The sequence below is a fragment of the Ambystoma mexicanum genome, chromosome 3p (genome assembly GCF_040938575.1).
Source record: "Ambystoma mexicanum isolate Mex_15411 chromosome 3p, UKY_AmexF1_1, whole genome shotgun sequence".
Taxonomy (NCBI): domain Eukaryota; kingdom Metazoa; phylum Chordata; class Amphibia; order Caudata; family Ambystomatidae; genus Ambystoma; species Ambystoma mexicanum.
In genome coordinates, this window is record NC_090925.1 from 847900296 (window position 1) to 847917188 (window position 16893).

The window sequence follows — 16893 nt, forward strand, 5'->3', positions numbered from 1 at the left end:
GGTTTTCGTTCAAAGAAGCACTTTTGTCGTACGTTGAACTGCAAGGCTGTTCCATCAAGTAGGCACTAGGCCAGCGTAAAGGTTGATATGTTGCTTCTAGCCGCTAGTACCGTGTAAGGGCATATGGGCCCTTGGCAATCGTCCCATAAGATCATCAGAATGGTGCAGTTGTTTACATTAAGCTGCAGCTGGCGGTTAAAAAATCCACCTGCCGGTGTCTGAAACTGGTGGCAGGGGCAAAAGGGAAGGATGTACCTATTTTGAAAACATAAAATTTATAATTAGTCTCGCCAGCCGATCTTTATTATTATTATTCATTTTATTTATTATGGCCAAGCTGAAACTATTTGCTTTCAAGGATAGTGCAATGGAGTATGTTCGGCTCCAAAATCAATGCGAAAACTAACAAAATAAATCGAGGTTGGTACACAACGAGAAACGATTTTTGTCTACATGCGTGTGGAATGTGGACCTGCATGCCCATGTGCCCGCTACAAGGACGATCCCACAAACCTTTTCAAAGCTCTTCATTCATTCATTTATTCATGCATCCATTCATTAATTCTTCATTCCGGTATAAAAAGCATCTAAAGAGTTACTTACATTATATTTGCAATTTTAATTGTGTGTCTGCGTAATGCAGTCCGTAAATCCCACTGTGCTCTTGACAACGATTTTTTGTATACTGAACTAACATGAAACTTGGTCTAGTTTAAGAATTTTCTGCCTTATCGTCTCAAACGTTATTGGACCCCCCAAGCCCCCCTTCAAATGAAGTTCTTTCTGCATGGTCCCTGTCTCTCAAGGTCAAAAAACAATAGAACCTTACACTGCCAGTGCGAGTTGTGGGCCTCTTCAGGGCGCAAGCTGAAAATCAAAGCCGCTGACCTTCACTAGAAATGAGCATACATTCTTTCTTTGCAACATCCCGTAGTAAAGCCATCTGTGAGAACTTGAAGTTTCGAATCCATCTATGTAGTGCGCCTCAATGTGCAAATGCGAATTGGCTTCTCTCCCATCTGCAACGGCTCGCTTGGCGCGTTCTAAGGCCCCAATTTTGTCCTCGTCTGTGAGCTTTGAAGCCCCAAAGAACCATAACTATTGAGACTTTTAATTTTTTGGGGAAGGACAGGGAAAGTATAAAGTACCCGAGGAGTTGAGTTGAAAGTGAGATTTATTGTTTGTCTGTTTTATTATTTGCAATACACAAGCCTCCCCTCGGTTAACAGTGCCCAGCATTTATAAGAGATTGTGAAAATTACTTACATCAACAAAAATATATACATACACATATAGACAAGGTCAGCAATATGAGGTGAATAGAGAGAGAATTCAAAGATGACAACAAGGTAGTTCGGCACCTAGGATGGTGAAGGTAGGGGTTAGGGTTAGCGTACTTTGTATGCACACTGTACAATAAAAATTATTTACAAAAAGACAATCGTATTACAATTATTTAAACCGGGATTTGTTCTTCACAACCAGCTCTCCTTTGGGTGGACATGGCACAGTGGCAATGTTGGGTGGCAATGGATCAGTGCTCTGCACAGAAACGTTCAAAATTCCATATCTGTGCTTCTCTAATACAGCAACAATAAGGCTTTTGACAAAGTCGAACTCCATTTCCTCATAGACTGCTTTGATCACCCACTGCTTACTTCTTTTTTAAAAGGCCTTAGTGTAGCGAGGCATCCTTACATTACCCGTAGTCCTAGATTGTTCACGGCTGAGATTCTCGTTATGGGCCAAGACGGCAAGTAGAGTCCTATGTCTCATGCCCTGTATGCTGAAATGCAAGCGTTTTGGCCTGTACTTTAGGCACATATTGTGGAACACCTCCAAACCTCCTGTGTGACAGAATTCTGTCAGTCCCCTCAAATCTCTTGATAGAGTTTTATCGAAAACAATCTTCTCAATGGCTTTGTGCCTCCACTGGGGATAAAGGGCCATGTTCACATTGGTGGAAATGTAGGTTTTCTGACCAGCGGTGCAGGTTGGTACAGTGGTGCATCAGTGACCGCCATTTTTCAAGTAGTATTTCCACTGACCCTTCACAAGTTTTGGAGCTCCACCAAAGATGGTTGCTGATAGACTGGGACCACTCTGAAATACTTTCCAAACCTTTTTTTTTCCCTGCAGCCGAGATTTTCTTATTGATTGATTTAGCAAGATGCCATACGTCAAATTGATGTTTAATATGTGGGAACTGCTCTCTCATTGTCTTGGCAATTGAAACGTGTCTGTCCATGGCTATGAGGTCGATGTGCATTCCCCTAGATTGTAGATATCCCACTGATTTTATAAATCCTAGTTTCTCCATGGCCACTGAGGATGTACATTGTGTTACCTGCACGACCACCGAACTCACAATTTTCTTACTATCCATGTTCTGAAAGTGGTGGGTACAGTACTTGGCAGAAAATCCAGGGCTGTTGCACTGTCCATTGCCAGCTAGCCTGAATCGTCTGCCTTCGAATGTACTTGCTAGAGACAATTGTTCAATTTCCCAAGCATCACTAATGGCCGGAAACAGATAATCATGTTGGTATTTGTAGTACTGCGTTTTTTAAATGAAATGGAGTCCCACAAACTGAAAGAAAGACTCTAACTTTCTAAAACTGGAGCCACTAAAAAGTGATGCAGCTGCACACAGTAGATTGCCTGCTGGCAGTTTCCCCAGCATCGGTTGTGCAGACCATGAGAACGTATGATGTAATCTACAGCCGGCATGTATTGTGACGCTACTGCCTTGTTTTTGATGAGTCACATGAATCAATGGCTTCCCACATACTTTCCCTCTGACGGAATGCCCACATTTCAGCATACTTATAATATCCATTAAACAACTATCGAATACTATGTATTTGCCCTTTTTTTTATTTGACTGTCATCCTGCGTCAAAGTTGTTTCGGCCTGTGACGTTGAGGACATATCACCACATTTAAAAGAAATATCGCTGCTATCAAGTTCTGATGCGTCGGTGAATGCTGCTGCTGGTTCATTCTCTGTCATTTCAACATCTGCTACCTCAACATTGATGGGAGAACACAACAATGTCGACAGCTTTTTTGGTGCCAATTTTTTGGCAGGTGTAGATTGTGTGAATTGATCTGCGACTACTTCAGAGCTATCTTCAATACATCCAGTATCATGTTGTTGCGGCGGTGCGGTCGCACTGTAGCAATGGTCCAAGAAAACTTTGCTGGATTGTCCGGACACATTCATTTCACGTTTTAGGTTTTAGCGGAGAGGAGATTCCTGTTGAAGAAACCACCATTGGCCAAACTAAGAGGGCCAGGTCCTGGAAGTGGTGCGGAAAGTCAGACAGCGAGATCAGGCAGCCAGAGCTAGGGTGCAGCCAGGGTTTCAGAGCTAGTGAAGTAAAGAGGCTTGAGGTCGACCTTGGCCCAAAGACTGGTAGGGCCAAGGCCTGAAGACCTAGGAGAAGTTGAAAGACAGGAAATAAGACAGGCTAGAAAGGATCCATAGAGAAGAAAATATGGGAATCCTAGCTAATAGAAACCTTAAGGAGGAATATTGACATTCATCCCAACACAGTGTGTCTACATACTTCAGCAAACTACAAAATGATCAATATACACTTTGCATTGCATATAATTGAACAATCGTGTACAATAATCAAATACTTATATATACATGTATGGAAAACATATCAGTACATTGATATTTGATTTTGTGAAGCACACCTTCACAAGAACGTTAGTCTCTATAACTCGAGGCGTGTGCAACACTGTTTCCATACATGTACAATAAGACACCTTCTTTAGCTTTTGTTGGGCCTAGCGTTGTGGCCCCTTCTAGAGTTAGTACCAATAATTGTCTTTATTTACTTGTTCAAGAAGGCTTTTTGATTAAGATGTGCGGATCCACACATTTTTTGTTTATAAATTCCGTGACAGATGGTGTCAGCAGTGTGACCACAGGGCTTGACTTAAAAGGTCCAGCCCACAAACAGAAAGGACAGCAGGAACCCAAATGGGACACCATGGGGAGCCCACAGGATCCTCAGGCACCTGGAGTTACACTTCAAGACTCCTCCTTTAATCAGATCAGCCCTATCAAAAAATCTCTGAGCTGACTTCAACAAGTAAATCATGTGAGAAGGGTTCTCCATCTCAGAAAACCTTTAGGCAAGACTGCAGGAAAATAAGGGTCACACCCACTAGGATAAAATACTGTAAGAATTAGTCTCAGGACATAAATACTTAGAAGCGGAAGGCTACGGGGCATTTTTATTGTTTTTAATTCATAGCCAAAATAGTAGGGTGGGATCGGAGACATTAGGAAAAATGCATCACCCATTTGCTGTCAGATGAACTCCAAGCTATGTATCAGGTCCTGAACCCCAATGAGGAAACCCCTTGAAATGATCTGAAGTTGGGTATTTTAGAGACTAGGGCTAGAGCAATAATGTTCTAGACCAAAACTATGGGGGCTCCAACTTACACCTTCAGATAACTCCTCGCAGTTCCCATATCGAATTAAGGACTGAGTCAACAAATGATGAAAGGCTATCTGGTCTTTCCATCGGAAAGGTTTCCAACTAAACCTTTTCCAACGAAATGTATTTGTTGAAAATATATGCATCGAATGCATATATGGGTAGGGTAAAGCGTTAATTTTCGTTAGGGTCGGTTACTAAGGGTAAAAAAACGTGGGTTTGGTGGGAGAACCCCCCCTGCCAAACACCCCCCCCCAAAATACAAATAAATGCATTAGATGCAAAACATTTCAATGGATAATTTTCGTTGGAAAGTTTTCGTTGGAAAGACCATAACCCGTTTGAAAGGCCTGAATCTGGAACAAGTAAAAATGAAACTGCCTGCCGGGTACCTACTAAGAATAGCGCAACAACTGTATTAGCCCACCATGGAAGACACCATCATGAAGGCCAGTAGAAACCAACAAGCATATACACCAAGACCCAGGACCTCTGTACTCTTTCCCTTACGGTCGATGAAATAATAATAACCATCCACGGTGGGAAGGAGTTCCAACCCTGACCTATGGGAAAGGATTTAAGCCCTTCCTCGCAACCTGACTGAGGGTTGCCGGTGACTCACAGAAAGGGCCATACCAGACTACCTGAAGGAGGCTGAGAGGGGAGTATGGCATCCCAAGAAGCAAAACCAAATAGATTGGGTCTGACCTGGGCACATCAGGAAAATGCCTACAGACACGAGATATATGTCCTCACATCCTGGCCTACAGATAGAACTGGACTGGTGGCCCAAAACAGCCCAAAGGCAGGAGAAGAAAACTGAACACAGAATGGCAACATTAGCTCATAGAGATGGATTTGGGGACTATCACATCCCACTTGCTCTAGAATGACATAATGTTCAGGCCCTCCTAGAATCAGGGAGCCACCAAACTGCTGTAAAACATGACTTTGCGTTGTGCTCGTAAGTAATGCCTGACCAGGCGGTGCAGATCACCTGAATCCACAGAGGCCAGGAAGTGTACCCCAAAGCCAGATTGGCTATTGTGGTGTAGGGTCAACCAATGTCCGTGAAGGAAGTGGTGATAGTAGAGTTGCCAGAACAGCTGGGGTTATCAACTAACATCCCATTCTTCCTCAGTGGATAGACGGGGCCTGCACACAGGCTTGGAGATTCACTACAGATTTCTTAAGGATCAGCTGGAACAATTATCTAAAGAACTTAAAGTAACAGTTTTAACCTGGGCAATAGATTTTGTGGTCCTGCAGAACGTTTCCTATCACAAAACCTGCTATATGAGGCCAAAAGGTTGAAGCAAATAGCCCTTCCCAAGCAATCTTGGGGGGGAGCCAAATGGAAAGGGAGTTGGGTACATGATGAAGTACCACTCTTCAAGATGTGAAATTGTGCCAGAAGGATTCTTGTGGCAGAGGGAAGTCACCCTGTCTATGATGCCAACCCAGTAGAAGGTACATAAAGGATGCCCACTGGTAGTTCAGGCAACAGCAAATCTACTCCACTGTAGCAGTTTGTGAGTCGCACTGTTGTTTGTGAAGAACATGGGAAGAAATACATGTCCCCTAGTGTGGTCCCCGGGTAGTACTGCAAGTGTGACCATAGCAGAGATGCGCTGTGGCAGTGTAAACAAAGGGAACCAGAGATACTTACGAGCAGCAGTTTGGAGGAGGCAGAAAAGAACAAATGGGCTGCAGGGCTCCAGTGCAGAATCAAGTGGTTATTAGCACAGGGCCATCTTATTTTTCAATGGCAGATCACCTTGAGACTCGTCCCACGGAGTCCCTGGATAACCATCATTAATTAATTTACAAGAAACCTCACATTGGTGGGATGAGGGAGCCTATGTCCATGGTGAAGGCTGCTAATTTTGCGCAGGTGTCCTCACTGAATTCCTGATTATCTCACTCAAGCCTGTATATAAAAAGGAGCCAGAATAAGCCTAAAAGGAAGAGGTTTAGGTACAGATTGGTAGTATGGGGGTGTATGGAGAAAGCAAAGAAGACTGACAGTGGATGAAAAAGGAAGGTGTTGAAGGAGGAAAAAGGAGGAGAGATATGAAAGGAGGAATATGAAGTATAAGCTGTGCCGTTACCAAGGGCCACTTCTAAGGTTCTTATCGCCTGCCTTGGATGCACACAGCTCAGGAGAGCTGCATCAAGCTGATCTCCAGCAAATCCCCCCACCATCTCCATTGATGCCTATGCAGAGCCACAAACTACGAGGCCTTTGCAAAATGGCCACTGCATCTTTGTCTGACACACTCAGCACCCAGAGAGCCCAGGAACAGGCCTCTGGTGCCGAGCAACCTGATTGGCTGATCTCTAAACTTATGGAGAAGCCACCCCTATGCCAGGAGACGCAGTCGGGCCATTTCCGAGGGCCACTTCTAAGGGTCTCATCGCCTGTCTTGGATGCAAGCAGCTCAGGAGAGCTGCATCAAGCTGATCTCCTGCAGATGCACCCACCACCTCCATTGATGTCTATGCAGAGCCAAAACTACAAGGCCTTTCCAAAATGGCCACTGCATCTTCATCCAGCACACACTCAGCACCCAGGGAGCCCAAGAACAGGCCTATGGTGCCAAACTTATGGAGAAGCCACCGCTGTGCCAGAAGGCACAGCCGGGCCATTCCCAAGGGCCACTTATAAGGGTCTCATCACCTGTCTTGGCTGCAAGCAGCTCAGGAGAGCTGCATCAAGCTGATGTCCTGCAAATGCCCCCACCACCTCCATTGATGCCTATGCAGATCCACGAACTACGAGACCTTTCCAAATGGCCACTGCATCTTCGTCCGACACACTCCAAACACCCAGAGAGCCCAGGAACAGGCCTCTGGTGCCGAGCAAGATGATTGGCTGACCGCTAAACTCATAAAGAGGCCACCCCTGTTCCTGGAGGTGCAGCCGGGCCATTCCCAAGGGCCACTTCTAAGGGTCTCATCGCCTGTCTTGGTCTGTCCTGGCCGAGCCTGGCTCCAGGCTCACAACTATGCCACTGTTGACCCCCTACACCCTCCGCTAGAGGTCAACTGCAGCAGCCCCACCATTTACGCCGTACAAAGCCTGAAAGAAGGTAATTTGCTCTCTTCTTGTTTACGAAGTAGCGCCTTGCATATTCCTTCTGCCACACAATGCCTACCGCCCCCACACCCTTCCCACAACCACTTAAGTTTGCCAAAGTAAACATAACTTCAGTCCATAGTAAGCACAATCAACCCATTGAGTCATATAACACGCCAGCTGTAGGCCGGCTGCTGCACACCATTCACACCCCCAAGCACCTCCCATTACCTAAACCAACCTCCTTCCTACCACACCTCAGACACCTGACCTTGCACCACAGCCCTGTTTCCGAGCATGAAGACCTGCCTGTGGATCATCACACTCCTGCCCCCCAACAGCCGAAACACCGCCACTCAAATACCCCCGCCACCCACCCTACCTATCCCTGACACAACTTGCCATATTTACTCACAGGCCTCACCTAGAATGCCCCGCTCGCATCCTCAACCCACAGCCAAGAGAAATCAGTGTTTTAGCATGCAAACAACTGCTGCACTTAAACCTAGGCAGTCAACTACACACCACCCCAAGGAGCCCCACATGCCCACTTCCCAACAGCGCTACCTCCCTAAGATCCAGTCATGCCACTCAAATGGATTGGCACCCTCTCAGCCTTTAGAATGTGCTCTCATCAACACAAGATCCATTCCTGCTCATGCCCTTGACATTAACGATCTGATCACCACATTAAACCTTGACATCCTATCAACTACTGCAACATGGCTGCACCCAGCATCTGGCACAGTACTCTCCAACGCTTTGCCTGCTGGTTACACTATTTTCTGCGCAGACAGACCTAATGCAAAAGGAAGAGGGGTAGCACTCATCACAAGGGACTCCCTTCACATCAGAGTGCTCAACTCCACCTTGCCTAACAACAGTGACATTTTGTCCACCAAACCATCTCTCTCCGACTGAGACACCATCTCCTTGCACACTATCTACCAGCCACCCTATTTAAGGAGAACCTTTTACACACCATGAGTACCAGTATCAAACCATCTCCCAAAACCATCCTTCTAGGTGACTTCAACCTTGGATATAATGACCCCCATGTCCTAGCTGCAACCTCTCTTCCAAATCACTCAACGCTCTAGGCTTCACCCAATGTATCAATACCCCCACTCATAACACAGGCCGTATCTTGGACTGGATAGTTGTCCTCATCTGCCAAGTGTCTATCCATTCCAATAGCCCAGGCCCTGGTCTTACCACAATGAAATGCAATTCTCCATCTCCCCTACAATGCACTCTACACCAACCACCAGCTTGTTGCCCTCCACTCTCACACAGAGCTCCAGATCTCTGACCAAAGAGTGCCTCTCCCTTATGCTCATCTCCCTTTTACCTAAGCCCCCATTTTTGGCAGACCCCAATACACTTTCTGAACTATATGCTAAAACCCTCACAGACGATATCAACACTATAGCCCCTCTCGAGCCATGTAAACGTAAATCATCAGCGCACGGAATCCTGTGGTTCAGCCCTGAACTCCAGACTCTTAGATCCAACAAGCGATCAGCTGAATCCAACTGGAAAAAAAATCACAAATCACTGAGAATAAACTAATATTCACCTTAGAAAAGAAAAAGCGTTGTGGCCAAAAAAGAGGCACTCCCTTGGCGACTGCTTGTATATTTTGAAAAAAAACACAAGTGTTAAGCGATTTGAAATGAGTATGCGGGGTTGTCAGCATGAGTCTTTTCCCAAGACTGTGTGGCTGCTACACAGATGCACTATAAATTGGTAAAAGATTTGGAAAAAATGTACTCATATGCGCCAACCTTATTCATCTTAGCAGCTGAACAGTACAAGATAGCCATCCTCTTAGCCACAGCCTCCAACTACAATGCTTGCATTACCAACTCCAAATTTAACACCCGTGAAATATTCTCTATCCTCAGAGAATTAGAGACCCCTACCTCCCAACCAGTCACCATAACAAAAGATGACGCATTGTGTTCAAAATTCCCAAATGCCATGCTTGCTAAAATTGACACCCTATACTGGAAAATCAACAAGAAACAATCCATGATTGACCCCCGGCAAGTGCTGCAGACAACAGCACCCCTTACACCTATCCAAGCACAAAATGTTCCCCTGTTCTACTTCACTGATATCACTGAGGAGGATGTCAAAACCATCCTCAAAGGACTCAAACCCTCCCGCTGTTAAAGGAACGCATGCCCTGCCAGCTTGGTCAAAGACTGTGTAGACCCACTTGCCCCCCCTTATCAATGCCTCCTTCTCCACTGGTACCGTTTCCACCAGGCTCAAGGAAGCTTGGGTGCTCCCCCTCATCAAGAAACCTACATTAGATCCTGCCATCCCCACTAATTACCACCCCATCTCCACAGTCCCATTCCTGTTAAAAATCATAGATAGAGCTGCTTATCTGCAAATCCAATGACACTTAATCACATTTTAGGAATGCGTCAATCCGGCTTCCAATCCGGCCACAGCACTGAGTCAGCATTACTCGACTTAAAGATAGAGATCGACGAAATCAGAGACAAAGGCAAACCCACCCTGCGACTCCTCCTCGACCTATCCACAGCATTCAACTTGGTAAACCATCAAATACTAGGACGGCACCTCTCCACAGCATCCAATTTCTCCCCTCAAGCCATAGCTTGGATTGCCTCCTTTCAGGAGATAGAAAAATCAGAGTCTTTGCTGAGAACGCCAGTGCCCTGTCAACGCCTATCACTTGCGGAGTGCCTCAAGGCTCCTGTGTATCCCCTACTTTGTATGACATATTCACAATACCCCTTTTCACCCTCTTGGACTCTATCAGAATATCATATACAAACTATGTGGATGACACACAAATCTTACTCTCCCTGGCCCCCTCACTGGCAGCTACCTTGATGCATCCACCACTCCAAACTCTGTTTACCTGACCATCCAGGCTTGGATGGCCCCACATCGGCTTTGCTTGGCCGATAACAAAACAGAGCTATTTCTGGTTGGACCCCTGTCTGTGATCCAAAAATGTGACCCCCCAATACTCCTCCTTCTCCATCAATGGCTTCCAGATCCCTGTCTCACTCTATGTGAAAACACTGGAAGTATACCTGTACGCTACTCTATCTCTTGCACGACAAGTTAATGTCATTGCCTTGTCCACAGCCTATTCCACTAAATTAATCAACGCCTCCAGACCTTTCCTCTCCCCTGACAGCTGTCCCACCATAGGCCAAGCTACTATAGGATCAAGGCTTGACTATAGCAACGCCCTTTTAATTGGCACATCTCAGCAGAATTTTAGAAAAAGGCAAGGTATCAAGAACAATGCTATCAGTGCCACACTCAATATCCCTAAAAATGAACACATCTCTGCAGCAAGAAAAGATGTCCACTGGCTCGCAGTCCGCGAACGAATTATCTTCAAGACACTGTCCATTACACAGAAATGCCTGTCCAATGATGCACCTCCCTACCTATCTCCCTACACATCTCAAATATTCACCAAATCGTCATCGACCACACCCAATAGGGCAGCGTATGCCTGCCGCATCTCCCAGCCTACATTTAAACGGACTAAACCTGGTGGATCAAGTTTCCCTGCCATGGCAGCCAAACATTGGAACCTTATCCCAAACTCACGGATGTCTGAACATTTATACTGGACATTACGGAAAACGCTAAAAACACTGCTTTTCTCTTAACTGTAATCAGCTTCTGAATTGGCCACACTGTGATTAGTATTCTATGCCTGCACGGTCTTTTGCAACCCAACATTTACCAGTGCCTCGATGCCTCAGGACTTAGCGTGCTATACAAATGTAAAAATAAATTCAATAAATAGGGAAGGTGTGGAGGAACAGATGAAAAGGTTGGAGGAGAACAAGAGAAGGAGGCAGAAAATGATCATCACAGACAGAGAAAGGTCAAAGTAGAAGAAGGGGCCAGCAGATAGGAAGGCTCTGTTGGAGAATCCAGCATTAGCCAAGCCAAGAGGGGTGAAAGGCCAGAATCAGTTGAGAAGTTGACGAGGAGACCTGTGGGCCCAGGGCTGGGTTGCGTCCCAGGTGTCGGGCTAGTGAACCTGTAGCTGTGTTGAACTAGGTGCAAAGACTAGTAGAGTCACAGCCCAAAGACCCAATAGAAGTTGAATGGTAAGAATGGAGACAGGCTAAACCAGAACCATAGTTCAGAGTCTAGTGGGACTGACAAGCACACCAAGGAAAATAAATAAAAATCTCTTAAGAGAAGAGACTAAGAAATGGTAAGTAGGCTAGCTGGGAGCCATAGTCCTGAATCTGCTGGGACTGGCAAGCCAACCAACGGCAATACTTGTACGGGAGGGAAGAGAATCGCAAAACACTTTTAGATTCCGTTGGGGAGGAACAAATCCACCAAGGTGATGAAGGAAATGCTGCCTTGTACTTAAGCCAGGGAGAAGGCTTGTGGTGTCAAGGCACGATGGCTCATTCAGATTCCCAACTGGGGAAATTCTTTGGAATATCTGATTACAGGGCACCAAGTGCAAAACCCAACTGAAAAAGTGTTCCTGGAAACCAGAAGCTGGTGGGTTCATGGAACACCTGACTCAAAAGACTCCCATCATCAAATCAGAAAGGAGCCTACGGTGGGGTCAAGAGGCATCTCTGCAGGCAATAACTCAAGAGGAATCCGAGCTGGGAGCAGGTGTCATAGCTCAACAACATCGTCATTATCTAGGACGCTTGTATAGTAACTGCAGCCTGAAAACCGACCCGGGATAAACTAGCATCTGAAAGGCAAGTGATCATAGTCCAGAAGAGCCAACATCCACCAGTGACATCCACAGAGGGGGTTCCAGGATTTAGGGAACCCACATAACTATAAGTTACTGTACGTAATTGCTTCAGGGAAATTCTACCCCGACCGAACTAAAATAGACTACAGACCTATCATATCTTATCCTTGCTTCCTGCAGACATGTGTCCCACTTGTTTTGTTCTCCCTATACTTTCACGCGCTTACAGAGAAATCTATGTGCTTGGTTCAACTCTTTCTTCATTTGGTGGGTTTTAAACCAAACACAATCCTTCTGTTAAAGGCTGATATGAGTCTCAACTCAGCTGTTGATGGTCTGGTCTGTGAGTGGCTTTCAGATGATTGCCATTGCGCAGGGCCCTCTTGCCTCCTGCCCCTACTTTGCGGTTTATGTGCCCATCTCCCCCTCCCTGCCGCATCATGTATGTTTGTGGTGTGTGTTGTGGCAGGAAGGTAGAGGTCTCTTCAATCCTCCTTCAGTGAGAGATCTAAAGAGTTAACTTTTCTCCTCTGACACAGGGAGGCCTGCATACTGCAAGTTTAAATCCCAACTCAGCACTTCGTCGATAAATTGAGCACCCTTAAATTGTGAAATCCTAACACTTGTTATTGCAGAATTTAAAAACGGGAAGAATCTGCATGAAGCGCTATACACACATTCTTATTAGTACAAAACCCTGTGTTAAATGAATGATCTGGTTTGTGAGGAAACTTGTATAGTGTGATGTCAAATTGCACGTTTGCACTTACTTGTTTTCGCATTGTACTAACATGGGCTTACTGGATATCTTTGATAACAGGAATTGTTCATGTTTAATTAGACATCATCGACTCATCCCTGCACTTTCATGTAGAAATAAACATTGCTAAACATCAATGAATTAAAAGAAGTGGTGGGACGAGAGCGATGCATGCATTAGCCATAAGTGAGGAATGTCAGGGCTCTGCAACAGATGTGTACGTGGCCATCCATAAAGAATGGTTGACACTGCAAAGCAAGTTGAGGGTTCACAGGGCACGGAAACCCCAGCATTGACCTCCAGTGCAATCCTGGCATGAGGCTCCACTGAACTCACCCCACAATGTAGCGTCTGTTTGTCGGGATCCTCAGGGCCGTCAGCGGTCCATCTAGCTGGTTCCAGGAGTAGGAAAAGCGCTTTCCACCACCACCGCCGCACTCGTGGGAGTAGGAGGAAGATCGAGGGGTACCTGAGTACACAGTGAGAGAAAGACGTCCACACACGTGAGACAACACAAAGATTATCGGGACGACTGCTAGTGCCAGTTTATGCTCTGCTCTCAACTATTGCTGCGGTGTGTTTTCTGACAATCACTTGTATGGGTTGCATTTCCTGCCCGGGTATGTTAATGTTAATGTTAAAGGATATTTTTACCGCGCACTATCACCACCGGAGTGGTCCCCTGGCGCTCTTACGTGTTGTATTGTTTTATGTAACACCTTAAAGGAGATTCTGTTAGTGATTGCTATGCTTCATTAATATCAAAGTACACGTTATGTAGCTTCCTAGCACAGGAGCACGAGAAGTAGGGTTGTTCATTGTATCTAAGTAAATTTCCCCAATACAAAATGGAGGCCTCAGTTCATGAGATTTAGATTTCATTTAATCGAACCCATGACATTTTAAATTTGAGAAATAAAGAAGCCTTTCCTACTCCATATGTCGTTTTTTGAATTGTTCCTGCTGTTTTTAAACACCTTTTTATTTTCTGTGCAGTCCTCCGGGGTCCTCGTATCCTGTTCTTTAGAAGATGTGTACATAATCCTGGCCATATGGAGCAGATTATTTTTTTTGACTCACCACAATTTGTGTTTTTCAACCGCTTTATCAATTACGGTTTTAAGATTCTTAATATAGTTTAAATTTATTTACTTGTAACTAGTAGGGTTGATTTTATAGACGAAGAATTACTTAACGTATTATTTGCACCTTTGTGCATTGTGGCCTTTGACCCCCCTGTCTCCTCCGTGGTCTCCCACGCGTCCCTTTGCCTCTGTTTCCTCTTCCCTCCCTCCTCCCGCTTCCCTGCCCGTCCCCGTTGTGTGATTGGCTATCAGCAGCCATCCGTTGGCTGCAGTCCACAAATGCTCCCTGCACGCCTAATTGCTGCTTGGCGTAGCAGGTGAGCACGGCATTGTTTTGAAATCTCATCTCCGTTCACAGCGCCTCCATTGTGGCCTTTGACCCCCCCCACCCCCCTCCGTGGTCTCCTGCGCATCCCTTTACCTCTGTTTCCCTTTCCCTCCCTCCTCTCACCTCCCTGCCCAACCCTCACCCCAATTGGCTCATTCTATACTCTTAAAGCCACCTTCCCAGGGCAGACCCCTGCCCGGCAGCCCCTGCAGCTTAGGGCCCCAAGGCAAAGGGCAGCTCCAACAGAGGCGGCTCCACAAAGTGGCTGCAGGTGTCCGCAGAGGAAGCCAGTGAAGCCAGCAGTAAACAGACACCAACAAAAACTGTAAGCGTGGCATGGGTGGGGTGTAGAGCAATTACTCTACTCCAGAAAGACCCGCCACTCTACCTTACCTTTCCATAACATAGACTGCCATAAACTCGGACCATGCATACTTAGAAAGATTTGTGACCACTAGCCTGAATTTATCCATAACAGTTTTGGAAATGTTGCCTTGCATTGCATCCTAACATACTAGTCAATGTTAACAAGTGTCACACCTGGAGGGAATTGTGGACGCTATCCAGTGTCGCATCTTGATAGGTTTGTGAATATCGGCATCTGCCTCACTTAGATGGAATTAGGAAAGTTATCATGTACCACACTTGATAGAACTTGGATAGAAATGTGAATGTTAGCATGTGCCACACTTAGATGGAATTCTTACCTTTGGCCTGTCTCGCATCTAGATGGGATTATGAATGTTAGCATGCGCCATACTTGGATGAAACTGTGAATGTTAACAAGTGCCAGTCCATCTTTGTGTCAGAGGTTCTTTCCCAAGGACCCCCCTGCATACATGCTCAAGCAATGTCAAGGAATACTGGCTAAAGGTGGCCGAATGCCCTCTGTTTTTGACAGAGGACATGGGTAATCCTGTCACTGATGCGCTATCATTGCCAATGGATATAGTAAATAAGCGCCAGAGGACAAACCACAGGAGCCAAAGGATCTAGCACTCTAGTGACAGAAAATATGACTCCTAAGTGCAGAAGACTATATGTGCCTGAGGAAATACCACATCAATTTCTGAGAATAAAGCAAACCAGTGTCAAAGAATAATACCCATCAGCAAGAGGATATCATATATTTGTGCGATAAGAGGTAGACCATCCGTGTTAGATGATACCCCACATCAGTGCTGGAAGGTATATCCCATCAGTACCGGAATATATATCCATTAATGCCAAACCATTTAGTGATAGGCTATTTAGACTGACCTTGATTGACTAAATGGAGACCAAGAGGATTTTAGCTATACATTTTGGAAGATAATACTCATGAGTGCCAGAGGATATAGCCCATTATTGCCAAACGATACACTCCATGGGGGCGAGAAAATAAAGCACTTCCTTACATTTCAACATAGTGCAGTATAGTGCCAGAGAATATTTCCCATTTGTTGTGTCAGGAGAAAAAGATGATCTGTGCTAGAGAATATCACCCATCAAAACCAGTAGAAATAATCCACCAATGACAGAGGATACCAGCCCATACAATAAGTGTGCCATCTTTATCCAGGGATTTAGGACATTGTGCCAGACGATTTAGAAGATCAGTATCATCAGTGCCAGGGAACATACCTACCCTGCCAGAGGATATTACCAATTGCGAATTCCTGATAGCTCACAGACCATGAATTCCCTTCATTGAAGTAGGCCTCGTTCTGTAAATTAGGATTACCCCATGATTCTGTTATGTTATTCTGGTTGTGCTAAACTCTGCAGGCTTCTCGGATGTAGATTCAAAGATCAGGCTTAAGGTTGGTATGAATTCCCTCTCATGCTGCCCTATATGAATTCTGCAACGTTTGACACGCTTTAATTCCCCATAATTTTGCATGTTAATAATGTGCTAAAAATGATTTTTAGCAACTAAATTCCGCAAGTTATAAATTCCTCGTGTTATGAATTCCTCATAAAGGATCCTACCTGCATTGACGCAGACACAGGCGCAGAGCAGCGCCAGTAACGTGCGATGCACCATCCTGCAGCAGAGAAGAGGGGGAGGCAGTGTTAGGTTTGAGAGCTACAGAAAATCACAGTGCTGCTTTATGAAACCGCAAAGAGATAGGCCAAAGGTAAACAGGCTGTCGCAGAGCAGTTACACAGCAGCTGCGACAGAACAGTGCAAACAGTCAACCATGATGAAGCAGCACATGAAGACACAGCCACCAAGAAACATGCATAGGTACACACATGATAGACACTCGCAGGCCGTACAACCATCACTAAACGGAACGCAAAGGGTAAATCACAGAGTAGGCCGCAGACAGGCCATCTGGGAACAGCAACACGAAGCAGTCAAGGAAACTGCGCACAGCATTTGCCAATGTAAAGCACTGACTGTCTCCTCCGCGATTACCCCACTAGTAGGCCCACTGCAGGGACTA

The 16893-nt window shown here is 45.5% G+C and overlaps 1 pseudogene; it reads right to left on the minus strand.

Moving 5' to 3' along the window:
* Positions 1–16548, minus strand: part of LOC138579625 (zymogen granule membrane protein 16-like) — a 94850-nt pseudogene extending 78302 nt beyond the window's left edge.
* Positions 16549–16893: the final 345 nt, after the last annotated feature.